Here is a 14,295-nt window from a genome sequence, read left to right on the forward strand (position 1 = left end):
TATGACATAAATGGGTCCCGCCTCCATTATAATCTATGACATAAATGGGTCCCGCCTCCATTATAATCTATGACATAAATGGGTCCCCTCCATTATAATTATAAATGGGTCCCGCCTCCATTATAATCTATGACATAAAGGGGTCCCGCCACCATTATAATAATGACATAAAGGGGACATTATATTCTATGACATAAATGGGTCCCGCCACCATTATAATCTAAATGGGTGCCTCCATTATAATCTATGAATAAAGGGGTCCCGCCTCCATTATAATCTATGACATAAAGGGGTCCCGCCACCATTATTATAATCCTATGCCACCATTATAAAAAAGGGGTCCCGCCTCCATTATAATCTCTGACATAAAGGGGTCCCGCCACCATTATAATCTATGACATAAATGGGTCCCGCCACCATTATAATCTATGACATAAAGGGGTCCCGCCACCATTATATTCTATGACATAAAGGGGTCCCGCCACCATTATATTCTATGACATAAATGGGTCCCGCCACCATTATAATCTATGACATAAATGGGTCCCGCCTCCATTATAATCTATGACATAAAGGGGTCCCGCCTCCATTATAATCTATGACATCCCGCCACCATTATAATCTATGACATTATAAATGGTCCCGCCTCCATTATAATCTGACATAAAGGGACCATTATATTCTATGACATAAATGGGTCCCGCCACCATTATAATCTACATAAATGGGTGACATATGAATAAAGGGGTCCCGCCTCCATTATAATCTATGACACCATTATAATCTATGACATAAAGGGGTCCCGCCTCCATTATAATCTATGGAGGTGCCACCATTAACAAACGGAGCTGTTTCGCCTACAAAAATAATATTTAGGGAAAAAATGAACTTTGGCTATCTACCTGGGCGTCTCGTGAGTGAAAACATCCGAAGTTCATCAAAGGTAAACAATTTAATTTGATTGCTTTTCTGATTTCCGTGACAAGGTTGCCTGCTGCTAGCAAGGCATAATGCTATGCTAGGCTTTGATAAACTTACACAAATGCTTGTCTAGCGTTGGCTGTAAAGCATATTTTGAAAATCTGAGATGACAGGGTGATTAACAAAAGGCTAAGCGGTGTTCCAATATATTTCACTTGTGAGGAATAGGAATATTTTCTTGGAAGATTTATGTCCGTTGCGTTATGCTAATTCGTGTCAGGCGATGATTACGCTCCCGGATCCGGGTTTGAGAGTCACAAGAATTAACTAACCTCCAAACAAGCTTCAATGCCATACAACACTCCTTCCGTGGCCTCCAACTGCTCTTAAACGCTAGTAAAATCAAATGCATGCTTTTCAACCGTTCACTGCCGGCACCCGCCTGCCTGACTAGCATCACTACCCTGGACGGTTCTGACCTAGAATATGTGGACAACTACAAATACCTAGTTGTCTGGCTAGACTGTAAACTCTCCTTCCAGACTCATATTAAACATCTCCAATCCAAAATCAAATCTAGAATTGTCTTTCTATTTCGCAACAAAGCCTCCTTCACTCACGCCGCAAAACTATCCTGAGTAAAACTGACTATCCTACCTATCCTACCGAGCTACAAAATAGCTTCCAATACTCTACTCAGCAAACTGGATGCAGTCTATCACAGGGCCATCCGTTTTATTACCAAAGCACCTTATACCACCCACCACTGCGACCTGTATGCTCTAGTCTGCTGGCCCTCGCTACATATTTTGTCGGCAGATCCACTGGCTCCAGGTCATCTATAAATCTATGCTAGGTAAAGCTTCGCCTTATCTCACCTCACTGGTCACGATAACAACATCCACCCGTAGCACGCGCTCCAGCAGGTATCTGTTGTAAAGTGGCTGCTCCACTGGATGTCATAAGGTGAATGCACCAATTTGTAAGTCGCTCTGGATAAGAGCGTCTGCTAAATGACTTAAATGTAAATGTAAATGTATCTCTCACTGGTTATCCCCAAAGCCAACACCTCCTTTGGCCGCCTTTCCTTCCAGTTCTCTGCTGCCAGTGACTGGAACGAATTCCAAAAATCACTGAAGCTGGAGACCTATATTTCCCTCACTAACTTTAAACATCAGCTGTCTGAGCAGCTAATCGATCGCTACAGCTGTACATAGTCCATCTGTAAATAGCCCACCCAATCTACCTACCTCATCCCCATATTGTTTTTATTTACTTTTATGCTATTTTGCACACCAGTATCTCTACTTGCATATCATCATCTACTCATTTATCACCCCAGTGTTAATCTGCTATATTGTAATTACTTCGCTATTATGGCCTATTTATTGCCTTACCTCCTCACGCCTTTTGCACACACTGTATATAGACGTTCTTTTTTTTATTGTGTTATTGACTGTGCGCTTGTTTATTCCATGTGTAACTCTGTGTTGTTGTTTGTGTCACACTGCTTTGCTTTATCTTGGCCAGGTCGCAGTTGTAAATTAGAACTTGTTCTCAACTAGCCTACCTGGTTAAATAAAGGTGAATTAAAATAAAATAAAATAAATCTCTACCGCTCCTGCTGTCTCTAGAGAGATGAAAACAGCAGGTCTGGGACATGTAGCATGTCCGATGAACAGATTAGGGTTCCTTAGGCACAGGCAGAACAGTTGAAACAGGAGCAGCAGCACAGCCAGGCGGACTAGGGTGCAGCAAGGAGTCATCAGGCCAGGTAGTCTTGAGGCATGGTCCTAGGGCTCAGGTCCTCCGAGAGAGAGAAAGAAAGAAAAAAAGAGAAAGAGAGAAAGAGAAAAAGAGAGAGAATTAGAGTATACTTAAATTCAAACTGGACACCGGATAAGACAGGAAAAATACTCCAGATAAGTTGGGTGAATTTAGGCCACTTCCTCCTGACAGAACTTGTGTAACAGAAGCAAGTTTGTAGGCCTCCTTGCTCGCACACGCTTTTTCAGTTTTGCCCATACATTTTCTATAGGATTGAGGTCAGGGCTTTGTGATTGCCACTCCAATACCTAGACTTTGTTGTACTTAAGTCATTTTGCCACAACTTTGGAAGTATGCTTGGGGTCATTGTCCATTTGGAAGACCCATTTGCGATCAAGCTTTAACTTCCTGACTGATATGTTGAGATGATGCTTCAATATATCCACAATTGTCCGTCCTCATGATTACATCTATTTTGTGAAGTGCACCAGGCCCTACTGCAGCAAAGCACCCCCACAACATGAACCTGCCACCCCTTGTGCGTCCCTTGTGATGTTGTTCTTCGGCTTGCAAGCCTCCCCCTTTCCCTCCAAGCATAACGATGGTCATTATTTATGTTTCATCAAACCAGGGGACATTTCTCCAAAAAGTACGATCTTTGTCCCCATGTGCAGTTGCAAACTGTAGTCTGGCTTTTTAATGGGGTTTTTGAGCAGTGGCTTCTTCTCTACTGAGCGGCCTTTCAGGTTATGTTGATGTAGGACTCGTTTTACTGTGGATATAGATACTTTTGTACCTGTTTCCTCCATCATCTTCACAAGGTCCTTTGCTTTTGTTCTGGGATTGATTTTCATTTTTCGCACCAAAGTACATTCATCTCTAGGAGACAGAACGCGTCTCCTTCCTGAGTTGTATGACGGCTGCGTGATCCCATGGTGTTTAAACTTGCACAGACGTTTGTACAGACGGACCTGGTACCTTCAGGCATTTGGAAATTGCTCCCAAGGATGAACCAGACTTTTGGAATTCTACAATTTCTTTCTGAGGCCTTAAATAATTAATTTTTGTTTTTCCCATGATGTCAAGCAAAGAGCCACTGAGTTTGAAGGTAGGCCTTGAAATACATTTTCACGGCTGGCAAAAGAGGAAGACCAAGTTACAGGACATATGACCATTGAGGAAGTTTAAAACTAACGATTGAAGGGAGTACAATGGAATTATCATTATTATTAGGGTGGGAAAAAGGGCTGCCTAAGTATGGTTCCCAATCAGAGACAACGATAGTCAGCTGTCCCTGATTGAGAACCATACCCGGCCAAAACAAAGAAATACAAAACATAGAAAATGGAACATAGAATGCCCACCCAAATCACACCCTGACCAAACCAAAATAGAGACATAAAAAGCTCTAAGGTCAGGGCATGACATACACCTCCAATTGACTCAAATGATGGCAATTCGCCTATCAGAAAGCAGTCTTAGTGTATGTAAACTTAGTGTATGTAAACTTCTTACCCACTGGAATTGTGATATAGTGAATTATAAGTGAAACAAATTTTCCGTAAACAGTTGTTGGAAAAATGACTGGTGTCATGCACAAAGTAGATGTCCTAACCGACTTGCCAAAACTGTAGTTTGTTAAGAACATATTTGTTGAGTGGTTGAAAAACGAGATTCAATGACTCCAACCTAAGTCTATGTAAACTTCCGACTTCAACTGTATATATACTGTACTGTACATGAACACAGATTTAGTATTCTGTTTGTGAATGTAAAATGTTCAGTATATTTCCATGGTTAGTTCTTCTGTTAATAATGTAAATGTTCAGTATATTTCCATGATTAGTTACAGCAAATACAGTGTTAGACATGTTACTACCAAGTCAGTACATATTTAAGTGGTGCTTTACAGGTGTTTTATATATATATATGGCCAATATACCAACATACTGATCTTATGCATCGCCACAAACCACTGAGGTGCTTTATTATAAACTGGTTACCAACCAGTAAAAATACATGTTTTACCGTGTACCGTGATATACAACGGCTTCCAAGCCAATCAGCATTGAGGGCTGGAACCACCCAGCTTGTAAGTTTTAGCACCTCTTAACAGTGTAAAGAAGAACCACCCAGTTTATAATGCAGGTTTCAGCACCTCTTAACAGTGTAAAGAAGAACCACCCAGTTTATAATGCAGGTTTCAGCACCTCTTAACAGTGTAAAGAAGAACCACCCAGTTTATAATGCAGGTTTCAGCACCTCTTAACAGTGTAAAGAAGAAACACCCAGTTTATAATGCAGGTTTCAGCACCTCTTAACAGTGTAGAGAAGAACCACCCAGTTTATAATGCAGGTTTCAGCACCTCTTAACAGTGTAGAGAAGAACCCCCCAGTTTATAATGCAGGTTTCAGCACCTCTTAACAGTGTAGAGAAGAACCACCCAGTTTATAATGCAGGTTTCAGCACCTCTTAACAGTGTAAAGAAGAACCACCCAGTTTATAATGCAGGTTTCAGCACCTCTTAACAGTGTAAAGAAGAACCACCCAGTTTATAATGCAGTTTCAGTATCTAACAGTGTAAAGAAGAACCACCCAGCTTATAATGCAGGTTTCTCACCTTAACAGTGTAAAGAAGTCACCCAGTTTATAATGCAGGTTTCAGCACCTTCTTAGTTGGTAAAGAAGAACCACCCAGTTTATAATGCAGGTTTCAGCACTCTTAACAGTGTAAAGAAGAACCACCCAGTTTATAATGCAGGTTTCAGCACCATCTTAACAGTGTAAAGAAGAAGCCCCCAGTTTATAATGCAGGTTTCAGCACCTCTTAACAGTGTAAAGAAGAACCACCCAGTTTATAATCAGGTTTCAGCACCTCTTAACAGTGTAAAGAAGAACCACCCAGTTTATAATGCAGGTTTCAGCACCATCTTAACAATGTAAAAAGAACCAGATAATCTGAATGTCAAGGTTTCTCTATTCTCAGGTCACAGTCAACCAGCTCTCTGGTGATTCTCCTTCAGAGTTGGTACACTTGTAGAGTCTTTCATCTGACTTGGATACTCCAGATGGATGTAGTCTCAGCTCAGTCTGTCCTATAATCCATCTTTGTAGAAATCAGCTATGAGGTTAAAGAGGTCTCTCCATATCTGCAGCTCAGAGTCACAGAATCTCCATCAGTCACAGGAAGGGCAGGACTCTCCAGGATCACAGCTCCATCTGTATATAATATATAAACATCATATATAAACAGGTCTATCCAGGATCACAGCTCCAGCTGTATATACGATATAAACATCATATATAAACAGGTCTCTCCAGGATCACAGCTCCAGCTGTATAAAATATATAAACATCATATATTAACAGGTCTCTCCAGGATCACAGCTCCAGCTGTATATGATATATAAACAGGTCTCTCCAGGATCACAGCTCCAGCTGTATATAATATATAAACATCATATATAAACAGGTCTCTCCAGGACCACAGCTCCAGCTGTATATAATATATAAACATCATATATAAACAGGTCTCTCCAGGATCACAGCTCCAGCTGTATATGATATATAAACAGGTCTCTCCAGGATCACAGCTCCATCTCCAGGAGCACAGCTCCATATAATATATAAACAGGTCTCTCATAAACATATAAACAGGTCTCTCCAGGATCACAGCTCCAGCTGTATATAATATATAAACATCATGTATAAACATAACATCAGCTATCTGAAACCAGATGAGCCACTAACCACTATAATGTTAGTAGGTGGTGTTTGTGGACATACCATGTACTGTGATGTTGACAGCATTGCTGTGTTCTCCAGACCCAGACTCACACCAGTACACTCCACTGTCTGATGGTATTAGCAATACGATGCATGAAGACCCTTGTTGTTTTCCCCATTCAGTATTACACTCTGAAACATTCCCTCTCTCTGCGTTCCTCATCACTCTCCATCCAGCAGAGTTCCCCTGATCCTCACAGCTCAGGGAGAAAGACTCATATTTAAAAAACTGAGATCTGTCAGGACTGACACTCAGATAGGCAGGAAGAGAGATATCTGAGAAAGAGAGCAAGAGAGAGGGATAGAGAGCGAGGAGGAGATCGAGAGAAGGGAGAGAGAGATATAAGGTCATGACAAGATGAGATTCGGACTCTTTCGGCATAAAAATACATGTTTTGTCAAACCCAATCAGCATTCAGGGCTAGAACCACCCAATTTATTATGCAGGTTTCAGCACCACTTAAAAGTGTTTTCCTTTCCATCTTAAATAAGCCCCTTTCAAAAAATATAGAACTAGGAACAGATATAGCCCTTTGTTCACCCCAGACTTGAATGCCCTTGACCAGCACAAAAACATCCTGTGGCGTTCTGCATTAGCATCGAATAGGCCCCGCAATATGCAACCTTTCAGGGAACTCAGGAACCAATATACTCAGTCAGATAGGAAAGCTAAGGTTAGCTTTTTCAAACATAACTTTTAAAGCCTATAACTCTGTTGTGGCAGAATCAGAATTCTTTAGGAAACATTGATTGATGTTTTTATCAATTTTCATAAGTATGCTTATGTGGGAAAAGTTACTTGGGCCCCAGAGAGGGGAGAGGTCAGGCTTGTCTTCTTACGGGAATGTGTCTGTAACTATTACACATCCCCTCTGAGGTTGCCCTTATCTTGATTTAGTATATGACCTAGGAGGCTCAGTGTTTTTTCTGATCTTGTCCAGGAGGAGGTGTATTTGAGATGGGAGTATCTAGAATTGACAATTGATATATGCCATTGTATGAGGTAATGTTTTGGTCCTAAGTGGTACCAAGAACGAGATAAGAACTTTGTTTAGGAGACCAAACTGAATGATAATTTATAGCTAATGCTGTCTGGCTATGGGATACTCCTCTCAAGTAAAGTCTTCCTTTGTAATGTTCCTAAGATCTGTTATTCGTCATATGAGTTGAGATGGGTGTGTCTTGGCTATATGATAAGGACTATTTTGTAAGCACTCTTAGAGAATTCATTGATAGACACTGAATTGATCTGCGAGTCACAGGGCTATGGTGAAGCTCATATAATTAAAGATGGACTTTATGATAACTCTGACTTGTGTGTGGTTTGCTCTCTCATGATTTGGTAATACAGGAAATTTCCACGACAACTCATATTAATACATTGAATGAGTCCTTTACTCCTCTCCCTGCCTCCCCCTTGCCTCCTTCAACTAGGCTGCTGTGGTCAGAGAGAGGTTGTAAATTCCTGAGAAGACCCTGCCACATGGCCACATAGTATAAGAGGCAGAGTAAATGTTCATGGAACACAAAGGAATTTCTTCCACCTCACAGAACTTGAGGTACGAAAAATGTCATGTTCCGGAGAAAGTATAAAAGATCGGTGAAAAATCCAGCTACGAACTGGTCCGTTTGTTACAACTTGGGGAAGCTCATGGGAGACGATGTGGCCACATTACCATAACGCTGTTTATATAATAGCCTCAGATATGAGGTTTACATCTTATTGTTGTAGAAGATGAATGAGTGAGTATGATACTGTTTGTAAAATTGTGTAATATGATTTTGGGCTGTTTAATGAATGAAAATATGAATTCCCTTTTGATTTGAACTAAATCAGAGGACCGCCCCTGAGCCCAGTTAGGGTCAGGTGTCCTGGGAACGACACTTTTCTGCAATTCCGAATAAAACCCAACTTTGAGAAATTATCACCAGACCATGTTTCTCTCAATCATGGGAGGACAAAGATTGTAGACCATTGCTGAATCTTTTAACCATACCACGTGGTTAAAATCTTAGACTATCGATACCGACAGAATAAGAACAAGTCTTTGATATGAATTATTAACAACAACCGCCGAAACATCCATCTATAACAAATGAATGTCACTCTGAACTATACCCTCTAACCGAGAGAGAGAGAGAGAGAGAGAGAGTCTCCAACAGAAACAAACTTATCAACAGCAAATGAGACGACACACTGAGCGTAAATATATATATTGATTGCAATTGTTTCCGAATGAGTGAGCGTTCATGTGTAAAGGATTAACAATTCTATTGTTATAATTAACTCTGTAGTGACTTCTCATGTGTAAAGGATTAGCATTTCAATTGTTATAATTATAACTCTGTAGTGACTTCTCATGTGTAAAGGATTAGCATTTCAATTGTTATAATTAACTCTGTAGTGACTTCTCATGTGCAAAGGATTAGCATTTCAATTGTTATAATTAACTCTGTAGTGACTTCTCATGTGTAAAGGATTAGCATTTCAATTGTTATAATTAACTCTGTAGTGACTTCTCATGTGTAAAGGATTAGCATTTCAATTGTTATAATTAACTCTGTAGTGACTTCTCATGTGTAAAGGATTAGCATTTCAATTGTTATAATTAACTCTGTAGTGACTTCTTAGTCGACCCCACTTCCCTTTTGTCTAACAAGCCGCCATGCCGGTTTAGCCCACTAGGGTTCTCCATATTTACCTTGTTTGTGTGTTTATGCATTTCTGTGAATTACTTAGTAATAAATAAATTATTTAAGACAATTGCTCTATGGATGACTCAAAATGAAGACTGGGTTCATGCAGATAACCAAACAATTTACGATGTTTGGAATGAGACTAACGTGAGGTAAAGTAAATAATTCACTAATCAGAAGACTATTTCATCAGATATAAAATATCTGAAAAGTTATTTTAGGAAATGATAACTTTGTAATCTGAATACTTTCCTTGGTGCCCCTATTTCCTAGATAATTACAGTTACACGATTAATTACTTTGATCGCGTTATACTAATTACAGAGAATCTTTGATAAAACTATGTCTTCAATTTAATGACATGACACATTGATTGTCTCCTGTACTACTATAGTTAATACATTAAATATCTCCATTACTGCTATAGACTATAACTCATATTAATACATTGAATGTCTCCTGTACTACTATAGTTAATACATTAAAATATCTCCATTACTGCTATAGACTATAACTAATATTAGTACATTGAATGTCTCCTTTACTACAATAGATTATATCTCATATTAATACATTGATTTACTCTTTTACTATTATAGTCTATGGATCATATTTATACATTGAAAAACTACTTGTCTACTATAACTCATAATAACACATTGAATGCCTCCTTTAGTACTATATCTCATATTAATACAGTGAATGTCTCCTTTACTACTATAGTCTATAACTCATATTAATACTTTGATTGGCTTTTTTACTACTATAGTCTACAACTCATATCAATACACTTGTCACGCCTTGGTCATTATATTTTGTGTTTTTGGTATATGTTTGGGTAAGCCAGGGTGTGACATGGGTTTATATGTTGTGTTCCGTATTGGGGTTTGTAGTAATTGGGATTGTGTTGATTAGGGGTGTGTCTAGTTAGGCTTGGCTGCCTGAGGCGGTTCTCAATTAGAGTCAGGTGCTTCTCGTTGTCTCGGATTGGGAACCGTATTTAGGTAGCCTGTGTTCACGTTGTATTTCGTGGGTGATTGTACCTGTCTTTGTGTATTCACCAGATAGGCTGTATAGTTTCACGTTCCGTTTGTTGTTTTGTATCTCACAGTTATTTCATGTATCGCTATTTCCTTTATTAAAGCACATGAGTAAACTACACGCTGCATTTCGGTCCGACTCTCTTCTTTCAACAGACGAACGCCGTTACAACACTGAATGTCTCCTTAACTACTATAGTCTATATCTCAAATAAATACATTGAATGTCTCCTTAACTACTATAGTCTATATCTCATATTAATACATTGAATGTCGACTTTACTACAATAGTTAATACATTAAATATCTACATTACTGCTATAGACTATAACTAATATTACTACATTGAATGTCTCCTTTACTACTATAACTCATATAAATAGATTGAATGTATCCGTTACTAGTATAGTCTATTACTCATATTAATACATTGAATGTTGACTTTACTACAATAGTGTGTATGACAAGGACAAAACAAATGGAAAATGAAAAGTGGATCGGCGATGGCTAGAAGGCCAGTGACGTCGACCGCCGCCCGAACAAGGAGAGGGACTGAATTCGGTGGAAGTCGTGACAATTTTTGTAAATTGAAATTTGCTATTGTAAAAGTTAGCAACACCTCCGCCTTTGCAGGATGCGCGCTGGATATGGTCACTAGTGTAACCAAGAGGTGAGGCCTCATTTAACACAGTCAATTCATCAGGCTTAAGCCATGTTTCAGTCAGGCCAATCACATCAAGATTATGATCAGTGATTAGTTCATTGACTGTAACTACCTTGGAAGTGAGGGATCTAACATTAAGTAGCCCTATTTTGAGATGTGAGATGTCACAATCTCTTTCAATAATGACAGGAATGGAGGAGGTCTTTATTCCAGTGAGATTGCTAAGGCGAACACCGCCATGTTTAGTTTTACCCAACCTAGATCGAGGCACAGACACAGTCTCAATGAGGATAGCTGAGCTGACTACACTGACTGTGCTAGTGGCAGACAGCCTGCTACCTGGACTGCACCCTATATCTTTGTAGAGCTAGAGGAGTTAAAGCCCTGTCTATGTTCACAGATAAGATGAAACAATGACTGATCAATGACCCAAGACCAGCTCAGTTAATCCCTACCATTGTGACAATGTCATAATGCTGCATCAAATGTACATTATCCTAGGAGCGTTGGCAGACACATTGTAAGTAACTTAAATGATGTCCCCTTAATATCCCTGAATGTTGATCCTACAGCTTACAGTTGGCTCCTCTCCACTGTAACTATTCCCCAGGTCGTTGCTGTAAAATGAGAATGCATTCACAGTCAACTTACCTGGTAAAATAACTGCAAAATAAAAAATAAAAAATAAAATGGTGAGCAGTAATCATGAGCCAATGAACCAGAGATACACTGAGCCCCAGTAGGAAGACCACTTTTTGCAGCTCCAATATAAACAACATGAGTAAGTAAAGTAAAGTAAAGCAGTAAAAACAATTAAGCAACCCAGAAAATAATGGATTGACTTAGATAATACCTTTGATGATACAGTGGTAGCAATACATGGTAATAACATCTACAGAAAAGACAGAAAATGCCAACGGGGACGGTTTTGCTGTTTATATTCAGAACCACATTCCTGTAAAGTTTAGAGAAGATCTAATGTTAAATACTGTTGAAGTAACGTGGCTACAGGTTAATCTGTCTCACCTAAAGCCCATTCTGGTGGGAAGCTGCTATAGACCATTAAGCGCTAACAGTCAGTATCGATAACATGTGGGAAATGCTTGAAATGTATTTTACATCAACAGAGAAGTATTGTCACGACTCCCACCGAAGGTGGCTCCGCTGCCTGTTTGGGCGGCGCTCGGCGGTTGTCGTCACCGGTCTACTAGCCGCCACCGATCCATTTTTCCTTTTCTGTTTGTTTGGTCTTATTGGTTTCACCTGTCTCTTATTTTGTTTCTTGATTCATGTCTATTTAAGCCTGTTAGGCCCGCCTATTTTTGTGCGGGATTGTTTTCTGTTAGTCAGAGTGTACGTGTTTGTGTTCCTGTCCGTTTGTGTCCTGTGTTGGGTCGGACTATTTTTCTGTATATTAATCGCCTATTGTTTTTGGGCGTTTGGGATTCCAAATTAAGTCGGTTTCCCCAGTATCCTCTGCTCGCTGCAATTGACTCTGCACCCACCACTCTAGGCAAGTATATTTTCTGGGTGATTTAAATATTGTCTGGCTCTCATCAGGCTGCCCACTCAAGAAAAAACTTCAAACTGTAACCTGTGCCTGTAACCTGGTACATCCAACCTTCCAGGGAAAACTGCACGGGAATTAAATCATCAACATCTATTGCTGCAGAAATGTGCTTTAAAGCAGTATCCAGATCCACAGGATGTATTGATCACAATATAGTGGCCATATATAGGAAAAGCAAAGTTCCAAAGGCTGGGCCTAATATAGTGTATAAGAGGTCATACAATACGTTTTGTAGTGATTCATATGTTATCGATGTAAAGAATATTTGCTGGTCTGTGGTGTGCAATGAGGATCAACCAGACGCTGCTGGTCTGTGGTGTGCAATGAGGATCAACCAGACGCTGCTGGTCTGTGGTGTGTAATGAGGATCAACCAGACGCTGCTGGTCTGTGGTGTGCAATGAGGATCAACCAGACGCTGCTGGTCTGTGGTGTGCAATGAGGAGCAACCAGACGCTGTTGGTCTGTGGTGTGCAATGAGGATCAACCAGACGCTGCTGGTCTGTGGTGTGCAATGAGGATCAACCAGACGCTGCTGGTCTGTGGTGTGCAATGAGGAGCAACCAGACGCTGTTGGTCTGTGGTGTGTAATGAGGATCAACCAGACGCTGCTGGTCTGTGGTGTGTAATGAGGATCAACCAGACGCTGCTGGTCTGTGGTGTGTAATGAGGATCAACCAGACGCTGCTGGTCTGTGGTGTGCAATGAGGATCAACCAGACGCTGCTGGTCTGTGGTGTGTAATGAGGATCAACCAGACGCTGCTGGTCTGTGGTGTGCAATGAGGATCAACCAGACGCTGCTGGTCTGTGGTGTGCAATGAGGATCAACCAGACGCTGCTGGTCTGTGGTGTGCAATGAGGATCAACCAGACGCTGCTGGTCTGTGGTGTGCAATGAGGATCAACCAGACGCTGCACTTGACGCATTTATGAACTTGCTTATTCCAGCTACTAATAAGCCATTAAGAAAATGACTGTAAAAACTGTTAAATCCCCTTGGATTGATGAGGAATTCAAAAATTGTATGGTTGAGAGGGATGAGACAAAAGGTATGACAAATAAATCTGGCAGCCCAACTGATTGGCATACATACTGCAAATTAAGAAATCATGTGACTAATATAAACAAAAATAAATGATAAAAGAATGATACTAAAAAGCTTTGGAGCACCTTAAATTGATTTTGGGGAAAAAGGCAAACTCAGCTCTATCATTCATTGAATCATTCATCACAAAACCAACTGATATTGATACTACTTCTCTTTTTTCAGCTACAGTTATCAACACTTTACAACATGGTTCAATCAGAGATACAGTTATCAACACTTTACAACATGGTTCAATCAGAGATACAGTTATCAACACTTTACAACATGGTTCAATCAGAGATACAGTTATCAACACTTTACAACATGGTTCAATCAGAGATACAGTTATCAACACTTTACAACATGGTTCAATCAGAGATACAGTTATCAACACTTTACAACATGGTTCAATCAGAGATACAGTTATCAACACTTTACAACATGGTTCAATCAGAGATACAGTTATCAACACTTTACAACATGGTTCAATCAGAGATACAGTTATCAACACTTTACAACATGGTTCAATCAGAGATACAGTTATCAACACTTTACAACATGGTTCAATCAGAGATACAGTTATCAACACTTTACAACATGGTTCAATCAGAGATACAGTTATCAACACTTTACAACATGGTTCAATCAGAGATACAGTTATCAACACTTTACAACATGGTTCAATCAGAGATACAGTTATCAACACTTTACAACATGGTTCAATCAGAGATACAGTTATCAACACTTTACAACATGGTTCAAT

At 39.9% G+C, this 14,295-nt stretch overlaps 1 protein-coding gene across 1 annotated transcript in view; it reads right to left on the minus strand.

The window, feature by feature from the left end:
* LOC115118359 (butyrophilin-like protein 10) overlaps positions 1–14,295 on the minus strand; it is an 804,641-nt gene that overhangs the window by 628,166 nt on the left and 162,180 nt on the right. The gene's annotated exons all lie outside the window — the stretch shown is intronic.

This window comes from Oncorhynchus nerka, linkage group LG12 (genome assembly GCF_034236695.1).
Source record: "Oncorhynchus nerka isolate Pitt River linkage group LG12, Oner_Uvic_2.0, whole genome shotgun sequence".
In the NCBI taxonomy this organism is placed as follows: domain Eukaryota; kingdom Metazoa; phylum Chordata; class Actinopteri; order Salmoniformes; family Salmonidae; genus Oncorhynchus; species Oncorhynchus nerka.